Genomic DNA, 19,719 nt, shown 5'->3' with positions numbered 1-19,719 from the left:
AGTTCTGATCTGTAGTACATGTCCCTACAGTGAACAGCACCTCAACCATTGTATGCACAGCTGTCCACACATCTGGCAATGACAGTTTGTGTGGTTTCATGTCGGTGTTTCACATAGTTTGCAAGTTTTGCACATGGCTAGCCATTGTGATGCATTGCAGGTCTGACCTGTATATTGTGACAGGACCATACATTATGTGTACATGTGGTAAATGGCCACATGGCAGATAGATCTGTGCATTAACATGCCTGATAAATAATAACAGTCTCACCTACAATGGGCTGCTGTCACAGCGGAATGCCAGAGGTACCTAAATAGGAGTAACACAGCAGTATGATCATTATCCACGTCTGTGTGATAGCTACAGGGTACAATGTGCATGTTAACACATACACTAGTACAATAGACTATACTATGGAGTATGCACATGTGTGCATACACAGAGTAGCATACTATAATATGCTGCATGTGTGTATACATGCATTGCATATGATGTTACTTTACATATTGTACAGTGACACATGTAACTATATGGAATATAGTTGTTACAGGTGCAGTAGTGACTTACCAGGCAACTCCAGGCTTGGTGGTTGAGAAAAACCCACCTCCACAATATCAGCTAAGGCTTGTGGATGTTGTTCTGCAGGTGTCCCCAGGTTGGCCAGTGACACCTCGGTATGTGTGAGTGGGGGCTGGGTTGGTGGCCCACTACCCGTTGCATCTTGTTCCCTGTCGATTGCATTCGCACATTGTTTCTCCCATCTAATGAGGTCTGTACAGTGTCTGCGCACCTGCTGGTATGTGCGGTTGTGGCCACCCACATCTTTAAACCTCCTGCAAAGTTCCGGCCACAGGGAATCCTGCTGCTGTGCATCCTGTGGCACATGGCTGAACAGGACAAAATGATTGTCATGCAGTTATGGGATGAGGGCCTCATCCTCCAAGCGGGTATAAGGTGGTAGCCTTGAACGCAGCATACCTGGAAGACATAATGATGGAGACAGGTCACAGTAACTCACAGAGACATACAGAGCTACAGCTGAACATACATGTGTATTACATTTATTACGATTAAATAGTTGTCTTTGCAAATCTACATGATACTGACACTACTGACATGTTTGTGGCACACACATTTGACACTCAACGGTGATTGGATATTATTACCATATATATGTGTGTGTGTGTGTGTGTGTGTGTGTGTGTGTGTGTGTGTGTGTGTGTGTGTGTGTGTGTGTGTGTGTCACCTGATTACATTGCTCATACTCCATGTGGATGCTGTCTTGATGTGGGCATGTCTGTTTGCCTGTAATGGTGTTCTTACTTATCAGCACATGCCAGGATGTGTCCACATTAATGCAGTCGACCTTGATGCTGTGTATATGTCACATATAAAGACTTAAACTGACTTAACGGACATGACCTGTGACCCTGCAGACTTGCTCACAGAAGGTTTTACATGTATGTGTTTGCCATATACATCTACACAGCACTGTAGAACAGTTCAACATCCTGCCATGTATCACCTGTATTGCACATGTGATACACATGGGACAATGGCTAGCCAGATGTTATTTGCTGGGATGGATATCAACTATAGCATGTACAGTCAAATTCAACTAGTAGGATATATGCCCTGAGCTATGTATGAATCTAGGATGAAAGGTTACGTAGCTGTAGCCGATATGTGGGTTTCTGTGGCCAGGTGAAGCAGTGCCACATAACTCATCCACAGGGTTAATGATACATTTACCATGCGGTCATCACACCATGTCTGAGAGGGGGTCAATGTGCATCTTTGCTGGACAAGGATGCATAGTATTGCAGGAGTATGTAAAATGTATGGGACAAGGATCTGTCCAGCATGTGGTGATCCTTGTACTAGGAAGGTGGATGTCCATGAAGTATGTGTTTGAGATTAGGATGTGTACGTGTAGCATGTCCAACATCACTGGGTTGGACATGGCTTTATTCAGGGTAGGCGTCATGCTACATAGTGGAGACGGGGATTGGGAAGGCTGGTGTAGGCCATCTGAACATGGCCAATACACCTTAAAGGAAATATGTGATCTGATATGGATCACTTGAGTGTTGAGTATGGGTGGACAATGATCTCTATATTCGTGGATGGCACCCTGTCATGATTAGGGTTGCCACATATGACTACCTGACAGGTGTGGTGATGTAACTATCACAGGAAAGACAACTGCCCAGCTGCATCACTTACACACAGTGTCCATTATGCTGACCGCTGCCTAGGTGGTAGTTCATGGGTACAAGGTTATTAACATAGGGGTGACAATGCAATATGTAGCTGTCAGATTGTGACCTTATGTCATACACCACACCCACAAAGCCCCTTCTGTATGTTGTCCACAACACTCTGAGTCAGCTATTATTCCTAGGTCATAGTTATTCACATACTTCAATAGGCTGATGCCTTCTGCTAGTCTGTGTGGTATAAACTGCAATGAGGGTGGAGTACAAGGACTTAACCCTGTCTTACTGTAGCTGGCACTGGTGTGATGTGCATGTATTATTCAGACACCTTCTGTAGTGTGGGTTCTTCCAGCAGTCCCATTGCAAAACACTCCTGTGACATAGGAATGTACATCTAGTATACTGAGTGTAGGTGGAACACAATATGGGTGATAATGTCCTATGACCTGGCAAGGTTATGATATGCAGTGTGAAATCAACCTTACTGTCATCTACATCTGTGCTGCTGACATCAAATAAGTTGATCAAGGTTCATGGCCTTTCAGACCAGACTCAGCAGGGTAGTAGTGCAGTACTTCCCATTATCATTGGTGTCTCCCCCTTTGTGGGTTGTGATACCTGTTGGTGTGCACCATTCAGTGTGTACACAGCCTGACATGAAGCTATGTTTTACATGATGTGTATGTGGAGAGCAACTTGTTTTGCCATATGTGTATGATACAACCTGGGATGTGGACAGGTCCCATGCAGCCTGAGTGCAGCTTGTACCTGCATAGTTGTGGTTACAGGGGCTCTGTGTTGTACATGGATATATGACTGTGTACCTGTTGGGGGGTCAGTGTGTTTATGTTATCCAAGACCCTATCTGGATTGCTTATTCATGCTCAGCACTTGTAAGCGCTACGAAAGCTACTAATTACTATAGCACTCAGTCTTCCTCATTACCTAGAGGTAAACCGTTTTGTACATAATTTTCTCACTTGCTTAGAGTAAAACAGCTTTTGTACTCACTTTCCTCACTCATCTAGCAGAAAATAGTTTTATATTCAGGCATGCCCAAGGGTCAGTTCCCAGTGTTCTCTCCTGTCTATCTGATGAATCTGGGCATCTTGAGACAATGTAGAAATTGCCTCATGTACACAGACAACCCTCTCCACTTACCACCCAACACTACAACCTGTGAGAGATGTACTTATCTAGCCAAACTGGAGGTAAAGCTCTCTCCAACCAAGATTGAACTTGACAGTCGTGTGGAGAAGGTAAACATTTGCACCACACCACACTTATCACATAGTCTCACTAAATCTACACCACCATAATCCACACATAGTAACCCAAAAACATCCACAGAGGTTCTCAATAATAATCTGTCTAGGAAACAAGGAACTCCAAAGTGGAAACACAAGCAGCCTTCATCCCCCAACACAACCCCAATAACACATAGTCCACAGACTCAGTGTGCCACTCAACCACAGACAATAAAGCAAAACAACGTACCCAACACACTAGTCGTAGTTGACTCTATAGTCAGGCACACTGATGTCCCACTCACTAGGCTAAGCAAGAAGAAGGTTACTGTCAGCTGCCTGTTGGGTACCAGGATCCGCCACATAACCCACGCACTCAGGTCACTCCACAACAAGTAGAAATATGACTCTGTCATTGTCCATGTTGGTGTGAATGACCTGAGATGTACCTCCTTGGACTACATGAAAAGAGACATGAAAGAGTTCGATCTTGTAGCCCAGGCAGGTATGGCCATAGCCCTGAGTAGCATTCTGCCATTGCCCAGAATTATACCACAGTACGAGGACAAAATGATTGACTTCAACAATTGGCTAAACTTCTGGTGTCATTGTAAGGGTATCCAGTATCTGTCTGCTTGGGATGACATGGTCGATAGACCACAATGCTTTGTCACAGATGGCAGGCACCTGTCACCCCTGGGATTCTGGATACTGGCTAAGGCTCTTGCTGCCCCTATAGTGCTTGTTTAGGAAAGGTTCAAATAACATATTCACCACCATAAAAGGAACAGGCAAGCACAAACTGAGGGTAATGCTACTCAATGTTGGATGTCTAAATCTCAAAATGCGCTCACTCGAGGCACTGCTTATAATGGAGAACATCAATATCTGTGCAGTGACTGAGACCTGGTTCAAGGCTCCAGAGAGCATCCCTGCACTACCAAGCTATAACTCATACCACACTTTTCGGCCATGTAACCTGGACCAAAACACCCAAGGCGGAGGTGTGCCCATATTCATTAAGGATATCCACCCCTACAGGCTAGTTGCTTAGCACAATGCATCCGAGGTTATCCAAGTGCAATTACCTCTGTGCTAAACTGCAATCCAAATTGTAGCTTGCTACAGATCCCCCACCATGCCCCAAGATTCCCACTCCTCTTTTCTTTATGTACTGGAAACTATTAGGGTTCAACCAAACACCCTACTAATGGGCGACTTCAACTACCCCACCATTAACTAGGAAAACTACTCGTGTACCAACTCATTAGCTCAATGCTTTCTGGAATTCATAAACTCCAATTCCCTGGATCAACTTATCCAAACCCCCACCAGGGTCAAGAATATCCTAGACCTTGGCATCACCAACATGAGTGACTGGTGTTCCACATCTGAAGTCAACTCCTCATTGGTCTGATCCAACCATAAGCTTAACACCCTTGATATCCACATCCCGCCCCCACCCCCTATTAAGGAAACCACAGTGTAATATTTCTACAAAGCCAAACTCATGCTTCTTAAGACAGAAGTGGTGAACATCATGACACCCATGCAGATGGACAATACCATTACAACTGCTGAATCCTACACAAATGCACTCTATAAGCACTTACACAAGTGCATGGATCGTGCTATCCCAAACAGAACCAAGATGCTATCTTCCAAAATAAGGAAGCCAATCTGGTGGTCCCATGCCATAAACAAACTGTAAAACAGAAGGAAGAAACTGTTGCAAAAGAGAGTACAATCCCATGAGTGAAGGAGCTCCCTGGTCAGCCTCAGTAAGAAGCTGAGATCCCTTATAAGATCCTCCAAGGCTAGCTGCGACAACAAAACCATCACTAATTCCAAGGACAACCCCAAAGCATTCTATAGCTATGTCAAATATCTCGATGGCAGCACCCAGATCTGCTCTGAGTTACAGCACAAAGGCACAGACATTACAGAACCAACTGATATTGCCAACATCCTGACAGATAGGTTCACTGCTACCTTTCCCCCCCCCCTCACCCCCTAAAGGGCCCATATCTATACCGGAAGAATGCAGAGTCCCTGTAATCACAACTACTCAGGTAAAAGCTGCACTCTAAAGCCAATATAACAGCATCCATGGGACCGGACAAAATCCCAGGCTGCGTTTTACATGAACTTTAGAACAAACTGGCTCTTCACTTATGCACCATGTTCAATAATAGTCTCACGTCAGGCTTTGTGCCCCCTGAATGGCACACAGCAACAGTTATCCCACTCCACAAAGGTGGTGCCACAATGGACCATGGGACCTATTGCCCTATAAGCCTGACTAGCCTGGTCTGCAAGGCAATGGAGCACATCATCATGGATCTCATTCACAGAGACATTGGGTACCTCCATACCTTTGACCCCACCCAGTTTGGCTTTGTTAAGGGCAGACCATGCCTCATAAACCTGGTGGACTTCTTTGAGACAGTTATGAAGGCATTAGATGAGGGTAAGAAGGTCCACACAGGATACCTTGATCTCTCAAAGGCTTTCAACACCATTCCCCATTCTGGTATTATCAACATACGCATCCACCTGAACATTAACCCCTACATCACGAGATGGTTTGCAAAGTGGCTCATGGACAGAACCCACACAGTAGGAGTTGCATACCCTAGGTCCGACTGTAAACCACTTACAAGTGGCGTCCCCCAGGGCTCAGTCCTAGGACCCCTCATGTTTGGAATATACTTCTCTGAGGTACAGGCAAGCACAGGAGGACTTTGGCTGAAAAGGTTTGCAGACCACTGCAAACTAGGGGCCATAACTGGTTGCCCAGCTGATACAGACACCCTCCACAAGGGTCGCACTGAGATGGATACCTGGTGTCAATATCATGGCCTCAAGCTGAATGCCAAAAAGTGCACAGTCATCCCCTTTGGATAAAACTAATTACCTGTGGACTACCACATAGCTGCTAGTCCCCTAGATACAGAAAAGGTAATAAGGGATCTGGGAACCCAAGTAGATAGCAATCTCTCCTTGGATAACCATAATGCCAAAATTGTTAGAATATCCTTCTACGTGGCCCCCCAATCTCAAATGGGTTCGCATCAAGAACAAAGGAGGCCATTGTGCCTCTCTACGCATGACTTATTAGACCCACTAAAGGATACAACACCTCATTTGGGCTGTACCTTACAAGACAACTGCAACAGCTTGAAAGACCACAACAGTACCACACCAAGAGGATTACTATTACCTCAAACAGATGATCTATGCAGCCCAACTAAAGAAAATCCAGCTGTACTCGGTTGCATACCACATACTCAGAGATGATCTCTGCTTGACATACAAGGCCCATGTCCAACTAAGTATTGCTGTATATGCTCCACCTAAACAAAAGCCCCTGAGAGACACATGCTCTAGGGATATACACCTATCCACAATGATAACTAGGATGTGCTGGAGGTATAGATTCCTGACCTGGAGACTCCCCATGCTTTGGAACTTGATTCCAATGTACATCAGACAGGGCCCCTCACTAGCACTCTTCAAGAGAAACCTTGAGATGTACCCTGGGGATCACTGCAGTGGCTCTGCTGGACAGAGGCACAGGGAACTAAACTAAGCAGGTGGCAGTAGCCAACACACTCTAGCTAGGCTTATAACTACCCTTGGGCAGACAGCCTTGTACCTACCTTTGAACCTCTTACATGTCTTATGTGCATGGATAGATAACTAGCTATCATGCTGATAAACTGTTGGGTGACTACAAGTCTTATGTATCCTGTTATTGTGTATTGTAAATGACAATAGACATAACTAATGTCTGCCTAACATAACAGTAATGCTATGTAAAATGTAATACATATCTGCCTACAATACTCTACATTGCACAGTTATTGGTACAATATCCCACAATGCAAATCATAATTGCACAGTAGGCCCACCTTCAACATGTTATTCTCAGTAATACACCCATACATATGCCTACTGTTACAATATATCAACATATACTATCCCCTGTTATAGCACGTACTTTTTGGACCAACCCTGCCACTGACAGCAGCTGGAGAGGAATTGTTGTGTCCAAAGCCCTTGTATAGCATCCCTTGTGGTGTATGTGGTGTTTGCCTTGTGACTTACAGCAGTGCACATATAAATACTACAAGTGTTACTATGCTCAACAATACATCACTACAAGATAACTGTTACCACAATATGCATTGGGTACACTTTAATTATTACAGAACAGGTACTACATACACAGACATACTGAGTGTTCTACATACCTTATTAGTAACCCAAGGTGTCGTTGACTGTTATTTCAATCCTTTTCAGTTTATGTTTTAATCTTCTTTGTAATGTTCTGCTGGTATATACAGATGGTTTGAATGTTTGACAAGCCATCATTTTATAGTTAAATATAGGTAACGTGCTATCCTGACCACCAGTTGGTGTTCCAAAGTAGTTAATTACATGCACATCAGCTGTGCAGCTACTCCATTAGCCAATACCATGGCAACAGAGGTGTATAATTGAGTACTCCACTTGGGCATTGTCCCTTTGCCTTACTTTCGAGGAAGACAGCCTGGATGTGTTGTTTGTGATGTATTGCAACAGCTATATGGAGACAGACAGAGATATATTAGCCTCATGACTCCCATGGATTGTGTGTAATGGCTAGAAGATGTTGTTCTACATGTGAGTACAGCTGTTATATTTCAGAACATTCCTACCTATGCAGGCTTTGTTTGTACCTGATGCTTCTGCAGATGTTTCAGTCTGGCAAGGATGTTTGGGCAGCTCAAGGCTGTATGGCTATGCATGAGATGTTAGGTGGTTTACAGTGTGCTCACCAGACAACTTTGGTTTGGTGTACATGTGTATCATACTGTGCTGTTAATCAGTAATTGTTAACACTTCCTGGTGTACACACAACCATCTGAAATGGGATTAGTGCAAACAAACCCTGTAACATCAGCAGCTGTTCCATTGTATCACAGCAGCTATTTCACATAAGACCATGTTAATGTGTTTCTGGCAAGTTATGTTAAGGTTTCTGCTGATGTCATACAGTGAGTGAATTATTTGTGATGTTATTACAGTTTGTATTGTAATTGGTTTGGATGTGGGGGAGATGTTGGTGGGTGTACATAGCAGATGCAGGTGTGTAGGAACTGCTTTTTTACATAATCGATATGTGTGTGAGGGTTCCATCCCTATTTGAACACTTATCCTTTAGTGGACTAATACTATGGTAATTGCAGACTGATTCATTAAGGCACTGTTAATTGGTTCCTGTATAGCATGCAGGTGATGTTAGTCCTTGAATCCTTTTGGCAATACATCAGAATGTAATAAAGTGTTGATACATGAAAGCTGTCTGTGTATTTCTGTCGTAGGTATTTGCAGTCATTGGAGTTATGTTGGTGACTGACCCTCTTTGGCTAGGGCTGCCACCTTTTCAAATGGCCATACTGGGACATTTTCGGGACACACATCAGATTTTACAGGCCGACACAAACCCACAGTCAGTGCAAAGGATATAACTTTCCTTTTTTGCCTAAATATAAGCTTATTCTTGTAGCAGTTTAGTTGCTTATCCTGTTTCTTGTAACATGTAGGTATTTTAGACACAGAAATAATTATTTTATGCAACTATTATATTACATATGGGACATAATTATGTCCTACAATTTCAGGACATTTGCCATTTTTAATATTTTTGGTCAGGACACAACCGCCCAAAGAGGGACTGTCCCTCGCAAAGTGGGACAGGTGGTAACCCTATCTTTGGCTCATGTCCATAGCACATATTTGTAATAGTGTATAGGGATATACTCTCCATATCCTTTGTTCATAAAGTTTGGTCATGGCAGAATGTGCGATTGCTATGGTCCATGTTATATTCATTACTCATATATGAATACTTCAACCGCTTTATACGGGATACTTACGGAATCCCGAACGCGCACAATTCCGATGCCCACAGTACCGGGCCCAGACTCAAAAACCTCACATTACCGAACACTCAAACTCGCGACAGTCAAACTCTCGAAAGTAACACAAACACTGAACACACACGCACACATAGAAACACTACTACCCATGACATCTAAACAAACCATCCTACATTACGTATGAGCAGGTGGGCAAGCCTCCCTACACCTCCCATGTGGGTGGGTGTGCTCCCCACACCCCCTACTTTAATATTCTACCTCTGAGATCGCACAAACAGATGCACAAAGCAAACCTATACCTACACATTACAGTCCAACAGGAATACATACCACACTCAGAACACACATTTATACACACTACAGCCCTCAGAAACACACTTACTCACAGTAACCTACCAGAACCGCAACACCAGAAGCACTAACAAAATGTCCCTTAACATCGGGATTTTAAAACTCATGCGTCGGTATGTCAAGCATTCGGTATTTGGTAGGTATCCCATTTAAATGTACCTCCATGGTTGTGCAGATGTTGTTAACCTATCTATATATCTACATATATATGTATATCCGTATATATCGACATATAACCCTCTCTCTCTCTCTCTATATATATATATATATATAGCATACACCTTTCATTGGGTACATGGCAGTTTATCCTATTTACATACATTCCTCCCTTTTGTGTTTTAATTTGTCAGAATACACAGCTGCCATTGGTACATCACAGGTAGCTTAGTGGTAGGTTATTGTGAAGGCTGAGAAAATGGTTGCGTGTTCTAATCCTGGCAGTGCTCATTTTACCTCTCAGAGCAAGCACTGGTAGTGCAAGGGTGAGTAACACACATTTCAGCGGTTGTGTGTTCCAAATGTTTATTATTCTGTGGAATACTACCTATATATGCAAGCTGTGGTTAAGGTATACTATGTAACATGTAAATCATCTCTGACTTTATTGGGATTTTAACCAGGACTGCACAGATATTATGCAAATGCTGTAGCCATTACACTGTTGGCATTAACGTTCCTTCTGCCTATTTCCTATGTCCATGAATCCTATGTGTAAGCTTGGCTACACAACAGGTGGAGCCACCCACACCCAGTGAGCTTCTCGAAATACCGACATGACACATGAATTGAGAGACTATACATTAACATCCTAACTATATTTGGCATAGCCCCTCACTGACACACTTCAGGGGAAACCTTGATGTGTGACTGGCCAACAGTATATGCACCCCTGGGATCATGTGTCCCAGAAACATACAGCCAGGGTGTGGGGGGGGGGCACTCAAGTTTTATAGCTAAAAGACCTATTGGGGAAATTGAATGCTGTTGGGTTGTCATGTTAACATTCCCTTTTGAGATCACTATGTGCCCCTATCACCCTACAGCACCCCAGTCTTCAACAGCTTCCAGCAACTCTGCCTGGAATCACTTCATTGGCTATGCTTGACAGAGGCTAAGTTACTTCATCAATGGTGCAGATAAAGCCACCACACTGTAGCTATGCTTCTAAATGCCCTTGGGCAGATAGCCTACTACCTATCTGTGAACCTCTGCATTGCAGGCCATCTCCAACATCATATGTGATTATACAGAGTTTTTTGATCACAATATACAGTGTAAAATCACTGTGTAGTCAGACAACCATTAAGTACAGCAATAGCATATAGACTACTGATACATAATCACTCCAAAAGCCTATCTTGGAAGCTAGTGGACATGTATAGGTTTCAGGATTTGTATTGCTTACCAGTAGGTTACTTACAGGAAAGATGGGATACAAGCACAGATGGGAAACATGCCTGCAACAATGCCATACCAACTTGCATGTGTCAGCCTAAGGCTTTGGAATGCTGGGCAAGGCTAATGGTGCCCCCATGGTGCCATTTTTAGGCAGGTCTCAGAGGTTAATCTCACCTCCATGAACTGCACAATAGTGGAATCAATGAGGGTTAGGCTACTCAACACCAGGGCTAGTACTCACAACATGCACGCACTCACAGCACTCCTCAATATGGACAACATCTACATCTGTTCTGTGACTGGGACCTGTATAAGGCTCCTTTGAGCACATCGGCACTACCAGGCAGCAACCCATAACACACATTTCAGCCACTGAACATGGACTGGCACAGACATGGAGGGGGTGTATCCATATTCATCGGGGATACCTACACCTCCAAGTTAGTGGGGCAGCATGATACCTCTGTGATCATCCATGTGCAACTAACATCAGCCACGACTGCAATGCAAACTGTGAGCTGCTACAGATAACCCTCCATGACTCAGGAGCACCACTACAACTATCTGGAGACAGTGATAAACATGACAGTCCTACCAGACACCCTGTTATTGGTCAATGTTGGCTACCCTACACTTAACTGGATAATCTACTTGAGTATTCACTTCCAGGCCTAGCACTTCCTGGGATTTATCACCTCATATGGCCTGTATCAGTTGGTAGATGGACTAATGAGAGATGAAAACATACTAGAAGTGGTAAACACTGACATGTGCAACAGGTGCACTACAGCAGAGGTAAACCGGTCACTGTTTAGATCTGCCATGAACTATTCACTGATGATTTCTACTCCCAACCATCTCCCCCACCCAAGGAACATACATTGGATACCTTTCCTACAGCTAAATTCACAGTCCTAATGACAGAGGTGGGAGGTTTCACAGCCCCCATGCTCAGGGATGACAATGCTCAAGATACAGATAGAATTACAAATGCACCCTATAAGCACCTACAAAGATGTATGGGTTGTGCCATCAATGGTAAACCAGGACTCGCTACTCCTACACAAGGACACCAGTCTATTGAACCCCTGCATTATACAGGCTATACAACAGAAGTAGGACAGTAGTCCAGAACAACAGCAAATCCCAAGACATGCAGACGTCCATGACCAGTACTAGCAAGATACTTATGTTACTCATGTAATCATCCAAGGCTGACATCCACAGGTAAATAGGCATGGATTTGGAATATGACCACAAAGGCTTCTTTGGCTATGTCAAGGATGTAAGCAGTAACACACAGATTTGCACTGCGCTGGTGCAGTATTGCACTGAATATACTGACCCTACCAATATCACCAACACACTTGATGATACATTCAGAGCAAGCTTCACCCCCTACAGGGCCCAGAACAATACCCAAAATGTTCAGTATCCCAGACATCTGAGACATACAGGTGGTAATTGCCCTTCAAACAGCTTAACAGAGCGTCACTGGAGGCAGATGGTGTCCAAGACTGCATCCTGCAGACACTACAAGACAAAGTGACCCCCCCCCCGCCTAATATAGCAATTCAACATCAGCTTCTACACAGGCTACATGGCCATTCACTGGTGCACGGCAACAGCTATTCCACTCCACCAAGGTGGTGACACAAATGACCATGGTAACTACCACCCCATAAACCTGAGTAGCCTGATCTGCATGGCTATGGAGCCCATCCTCATGGCACTCATTAACATAGACAATGGTAACCTACAGACACTTGACCCAACCCAGGTCAGCTTGATTGAGTGCAGATCATGCCTACTGAACCTGTTTGACATCTTACAGTCACCTAGACTTTAGGTGTGGGCTGTGGTAGTTCACACATACTACCTGGACCTTGCCAAGGATTTTGACATCATTCCCCACTCAGGTATTATTTCTACACTCATCAGCCACTACATACACCCATACATCACAGGTTGGTTTGCCAACAGGCTTACACATCGAACCCACATGGTAAACCTAGCAGCCTCCAGGTCCAACTCTTGACCAGTCAGAACTGGTGTCCCACAGGACTCAGTCCTGGGACCCATACTGTTTGCCATATACTTCTCAGAGGTACGGGCTAACATAGGTGGACTACAGCAGGCTGTGTTTGGTGATTACTGCAGACTGGGAGCCATAACTGACAGTCCAGCTGTCACAGATGTCCTTCAAGGGGCCTCACATAGACCAACACAGGGTGTCAGAGTCATGGCCTCCAGCTATAGGCCACATACTGCATGGTCATTCCATTTTGGGAAACTACACATACACATATTAACACATGAGTAGCAGACACTATAATTCAAACGATGTAATGAGTATGTGGGGACAAATTACATAGTGATCTCTCCTTTGACAGTCATATCTGCAAAGTTGTTAGGACATCTGTCTATGTAGGCCATCTGATTACTTAAGGGTTTGCATCTAAACAGACTTAGATTATTGTGTCCCTTTACTCATCACTCATGAATCCCATCATCGAGTATGATAACCTATTTTGGATGTACCTCAGAAGACACATCTGACAGCTGAAAGGGCCACAAACGTACTTCGTAAAGAGGGATAGTGCCCTCAGACATGTGTCCTATGCTGCCAGACAGCATAAACTCTTGCATCACTCTGTGGCATCTTGTTTACTCAGAGATGATATTTGCTGGGCAACAAAGCCATGTCCAAGTCTGGCTTAATGGATATGCTCCACCTATGGGAATCCATGTCACAGTGAGCCACACACTGTAATGAGCTACACCTTGCCACAACCATAACTGGAAGATGCTGGAGTGACAGATTCCTGTCACAGGTGCTCCCCATGATTTGGAACTACATCCCTGATTACATTATATGGAGCCCCTCACTAACACTCCAGGGAATCCTTGCAGAGTGGGTGAGGAACAGTGGATACACCCCAGGGATCCCACAAGTGGCTCTGTTCCACAGAGGGACAGTTAGTTAATCAATTGGGTGGTGACAGCAGACATATTTTGGCTATGCTTATGAATGACCTCAGGCAGTTAGGCGTGCACCTACCTATGTACCTATGAACCTATACATACAGTATTGACACATGCTGATAGCTTAATTTACTGTTCAGGTATTGACTTACCTTGTGCCAATGGCAGTTGTGTGTACAATAACTGAGGGCTGCCTATGTAGGATGCACACAGTAGACCACCTGTACATGTCAACTTATAGGTGGTCGTGTGTGTGTGCCATTCATGTTTGCTGTGTGTGCAGGTGGAGTAGGGTGTCAGTCCATAGGTGCCTACACTGTCAGTGTGTGTGCTATACGTTCCCTCTTTGCCAAGGCATGGGCATACTGGGCACACCTCTGTCTGCCTACTGGGGCTGGCACAGGGTGCTCGTGGTCTGAGTTCTTCTGTGCCTGTGGGGCCCTTGACAATGGTGGTGGGCTGTGAGGGCCTTCACCATTCTGTCCCTGCTGCAGCTGTTTCCTAAGGATCGTATCGTGTAGCATGGCACATACTATGAAGATGTGGGCACACATGCCTGGAGAGTACTGCAAGGCTCCACCAGATATGTCCAAGCAATGGAACTGTGATTTCAGCATCCCAAACACACGCTCTATGATGATTTTGGTTTCTGTGTGTGTCTCATTATGGCATTCTTGCATGGGTGTGTGTGCATTTCTGATGGGAGTCATCATCCACGGTTCCAGTGCATAGCCAGTATCCCCCACCAGGTGGCTATATGGGATGCCCCCCCTGGCAAATACCTGATACAGCTGTGAGGCATGCCAAGATGTGGGAGTCGTGATAGCTTCCAGGGCTGCCAGCACACACATCCATGATAATGCTCTGAGCATTGCACATGACCTGGCAGTTGATGGAGGGGTATCCCTTGTGGTTTATGTAGTGCCTACCCTGCTCACCGGGTGGTGTCTTGATGTGTATGTGTGTGCAGTCTATTGCACCCAGTAGCTCCGGGTAGTCTGCCACATGGTGCAAGAGACGCATATTGCTGGCCAACTCCTCCTGCATTTGGGAGAAGTATATGTGCTCATTGGCATGTGGTAACATGGCATTCAGGAATTGGTTGAGTACCCTGGATGCTGATGCCTGTAAGATCCCCATGATATCCCCAGCTGGCCTTTGAAAGGTTCCTGTGGCTAGTATTCTCAAGCTTACACATACCTTCATATGCACTGGGATGGGTTCCCCTCTGTTATTTCTGGCTCTGAGGCGTGGCCGATACAGCTCAAGAAGTTGCTGTATGGTGTCCCTGTCCACCCTGTAATGCTCTACTATCTCCAGATCATGTAGCCCTTGTCAGGTTACCCTGGATCTGAACACTCTTCTCCTCCTCTGGTGCCTGAGATGGTTGTCAGCATCATCCTACACTTCACCGTCAGTCTCCAACACATGCTGATGGATCAAAGCTATGGCAGCCCCTAACATGTACATATTAAAAGTTCCCCGTCTGTATACACCAATGGTGCAGAGTGTCTGGGAATACACAAGTGTGTGTGAAGTGCTTTCACACTTTATACTATTGCGCAATGGATGCTGCTTGTGTAATTGGGTGTATATGTGCAATTCCAGCTGCATGGTATCTTAATTATGGGTTTTACAGCAGGTACTACTATTTTGGGGCCTTTAGTGTTGAGTTACGCTCAGCTGCCGTGATTCATCTATTACCCTTTACTTCACTTTTCAACCCGATTCCCCTCCCATTGTCAGGCATGCATCCAGCTGCTGGCTTTCTTGTTTTGTACTTTTCCAACCCAGGATTGTGTAGCGAAATGTGTTATGTAGCCGATCTACGGCAAGTTTGCTTTGTTCTGCTGTGACAGTTCTCTTTTCTTTGCAATACGGCACCTCCCCTTTCCTGTTCTGCAGGTAGTTGCTTGCAGCCTTGTTAGCTGTTGTAAGTGGCCCACTGTGAGTTCCTAGGTGTTAATTACTCATTTGTACTCCAGTTACCATGCTACAGCATTTCCTTATTGTCTTCCCATATCCTTCCTGTTTCAACTGTGGTGCACGCCGCGCACAGCCGTCTACTTTGTTTCGAGCGCGTTTTCATCCACATTCACATGCACTTTCTCACATGCACTTTCGGTTACCTTGTGTGCAGTCAGCTAAGCAAAGCTATGGCTACTTCCACACCCCTAGCCTGCAGCTTTGCTTAGCAACAGGCAACCCGGATTAGCAATGCTCCAATGTACTTACAGCTAAGGTGGTGCACCCCTCTCTTGATGTCATCTTTATCTCCAGGCCACACCTCTGTGTTGTACCGCTACACTGTGAGGTACATCCTTACATCATAGGGAATTTTGCAATTTAGTATTACTTGTCTCATTTGCATGGCATTGACTACGAATTCTTAGTTACCACACAGAACACTGTCACAGACCCTTAGAAACCCTTGCCCCATGGTTGTGGTGTAGCATGCATGCCATTGACTATTATGGGGAATTCATGAAATGTGTTACATTGCTGTTTTATTACATATAAATATATTTTCATTGTGATCCTGTTTGCACACCAGTGCACTGCGATATTACTTTGCGTTAATGTGGCCATGACATTAAATGTTCTTTTTTATGTGTTGTGCATGTTTTTTTATGCCAATGGCTATATATTTAGCCATTGGCATATATTAACAGTATAATACATGTGTTTGGTCCACTGTCATGGCTCAGATTTTATGTTTGAAAAAATGTAAACCGTTTCTTTTTTTTTGGTTTACATTTCTGCATGCTTACGCTATGCCTGCACCACTTCATGAATCGCTATATACCTTCATTTTCATGCTACACTGCTGTGCATGGGGTAATCAGCATATATGCACCAGGAGCTGCGCAGCTGTGGCGTATGCTGGTAGTGCACGTGGAAACAGCTCGTACCTGAATTGCTCGGCAGGCATATTTGGCATTAGATCACCGACGCTACGCCTGTGCCTGGCGCAAGCTTCATGAATCCCAGGGAATGTGTTTAAACAATTCAGATCAGTAGATGGGCAAGGATTACAATAAAGACTAGGAAGGTCAAATTATATGATAATATAAGCTACCAACTGGCATTGCGAGCCCCATTAAGAATGCCTTGGCATACTGGGAGCCCCATTAAGAAGGACTTGGCATATGCATAGTGACTAAATGTAATGTGTGAAATAGGTATATGAATGAAAAAAAACATACCACATCATAAAGCAACTATGCCTGAAAGTAATCCGTCATTACAAAGCTCAAGCTTTGTGAGTAAGTTAAGTGTATGATTGTTATTCCAGTTGTTACTGTACTGAAAAACTGACATTTTGTATATAGCAGAATGTATTGCATGATAAAATAGCTGGATGCAGATACTAATAAATTATGAATTGCGATACAAGGTGTACTTTCATAATAATAATAATAATAACTCTATAGCTCCCAGGCAATAATTCCCTTAGTCATAAATACACGTCTTTATATGAAAAAATCCATTTATTTGTTAAGATCAATCTGCTGAGGCATTACAGTACAGCCATAACAAATTCTGCTACATTAAAGTAGCAACAAAAAAAAGGATGCCATTGCTGTGGCATACAACAGGAGATGGACTTACTAAATATAACATAACTATTAGTTTGTTGATTTCATTTAGTCATTATGAGTTATACATGCTTCAACCAATGGATGCTGTTGCTGGTGTCTGTAAATGCTGTGTGTGCATTTTTTTTTTCTACAGCACCTGATGAAACAGAGGAGGACTATAAAGAATGGTAACATGACAACATGATAAAAAAATAGCACAATGAGAACTATACAGCATTGGCTCACTGGGGACTAGCTATGCATAAGTGCCAACATACCACTGTCCTTCTGTTGATATTGCTGAATGAAGGAATCAGCATTCTTAAAAATGGCATTCGTTGTGCAGCTGAGTAAAACGTCCTAAGAGAGATCACATGACCAATTATAGGCATCACATGAAATGCAAAACCCTAACTGACATATATGCTCGAGCACAGCCTCACTGGACAATTAGGAAGCGTGATTTTCAGGGTCATTCCCATGCTATAGGTTTGGAGTAGGTTGCCCTGCTAAAAAGCTCTCCACACCTTAGTTCAGCACAGTTCATATAAATGAGACAGACTATGTTTCACAGCACAGACTAGGGGTGGTAACACATTGTATTTGTTCAATTCAAAGTCTGTCTCACTGTATTGTTTCATTAGCATAATCACTATTTTAGAGGCCAGAAATGCAGTCACTGTATTATGAGAGATGGTGCTAGTGAAATGGATGATTTACAGAAACCATAGCATAGATTTGTAGATTCAAAGATGTTCCAAAGCTACTAGGTTTTATGACCATTCAGATCTTGCCAGTACCCTCATGCAAGCTTCACCAACAGGGTTACACCAGTAAACACCTGTGTAAAATTGTGGATACCTATTCAAGTATGTTGTTTTAATTTAAAAGGAGCTAGTGAGTCACACTGCTTGATACAATGGGAAGTTTATTTCAGAGGTGTGGGAGGCTCTGGGTTATAAAGGGTTATAAACCTGCCCTTCCACCATGTTTTTTTATCTATTGGTGAAGATTTGGGTCCTTGTTTTAGCAGCGCAAATATAATGGACTTGAGAAGATACAGGAGGTACAGGACTTTCACATCTCTAATGGCATGTTAAATGAGACAGAGCTCTTCCTTCAAAATTCTGTAAGACACTGAATAAAAGGACAGTGCTTTGACCCTCTCTTGGTAACTCCAAGATGGTAGGCCTGTGGTATTTTTAATTAGGAATGTCTAGTATATATGATCAATAATGAGAATAAGGCATTGATTACCTCCTAAGACACTGATGATATTCCTCTGACAGTTGGCAGGGCTAAATAAAAGGATTTCTTGACAATCATTGTCACATGATAGTCAAAAAGGCAGCACTACCAACACAAGTACCTAGATCCATATATTTTCATTTTGCAGAGTTGTTCTATCTGTATAATATGATGAGGGGAGGAGTATCCTACCAAAAGTGATCATGCTACATTTTGTAGCATTTAGTTTAAGGCCATTTTTAGTGCACCAAGATTTTACTAGTGAGAATTCAATTTGCAAGTTTTACGTGTCATAAGGTGAATAAACAACAATCGCCAATGTCAGTAAGAAAAGTCCCCGCACATAGCTTTGATGGACACTGCTGATCACTTTCATACTTTCTGATGAGGTACCTGTAACTAGCCTTCTATGAATTCTGTCTTTCAGACAGTTTGTTATCCATATGGATTCAGGTTTTGTACAATGCGAGCATGGGGAATGGGCTCAAAGTTCTTGGCCAGGTCAAGATAAAGTGTGCAAACTGAATGGCCTCCAACTATGGCCGTCACAACCTTTTTTGAAGAAATTTGCCAGATTAAATTACAGGCTCTGTGTTTCATAAAGCAAAACTGTTGCAGATCATGTATAACAAGAGTCTTAACATCATTGTTTGAAGGTCAGTTATATGTTCCATGGCTTGCAAATGAGGCTTCTAAGGCTACTAGGTCTATATTTACCCAAGTCAGTTCTAAAGTCACTCTTATGAAAGGGCTTCACCATTA

The sequence above is a fragment of the Protopterus annectens genome, chromosome 7.part0, assembly GCF_019279795.1.
Source record: "Protopterus annectens isolate FY-2018-M chromosome 7.part0, PAN1.0, whole genome shotgun sequence".
NCBI classification, from domain to species: Eukaryota; Metazoa; Chordata; order Ceratodontiformes; family Protopteridae; genus Protopterus; species Protopterus annectens.
Note: the sequence above shows the minus strand (reverse complement) of the source record.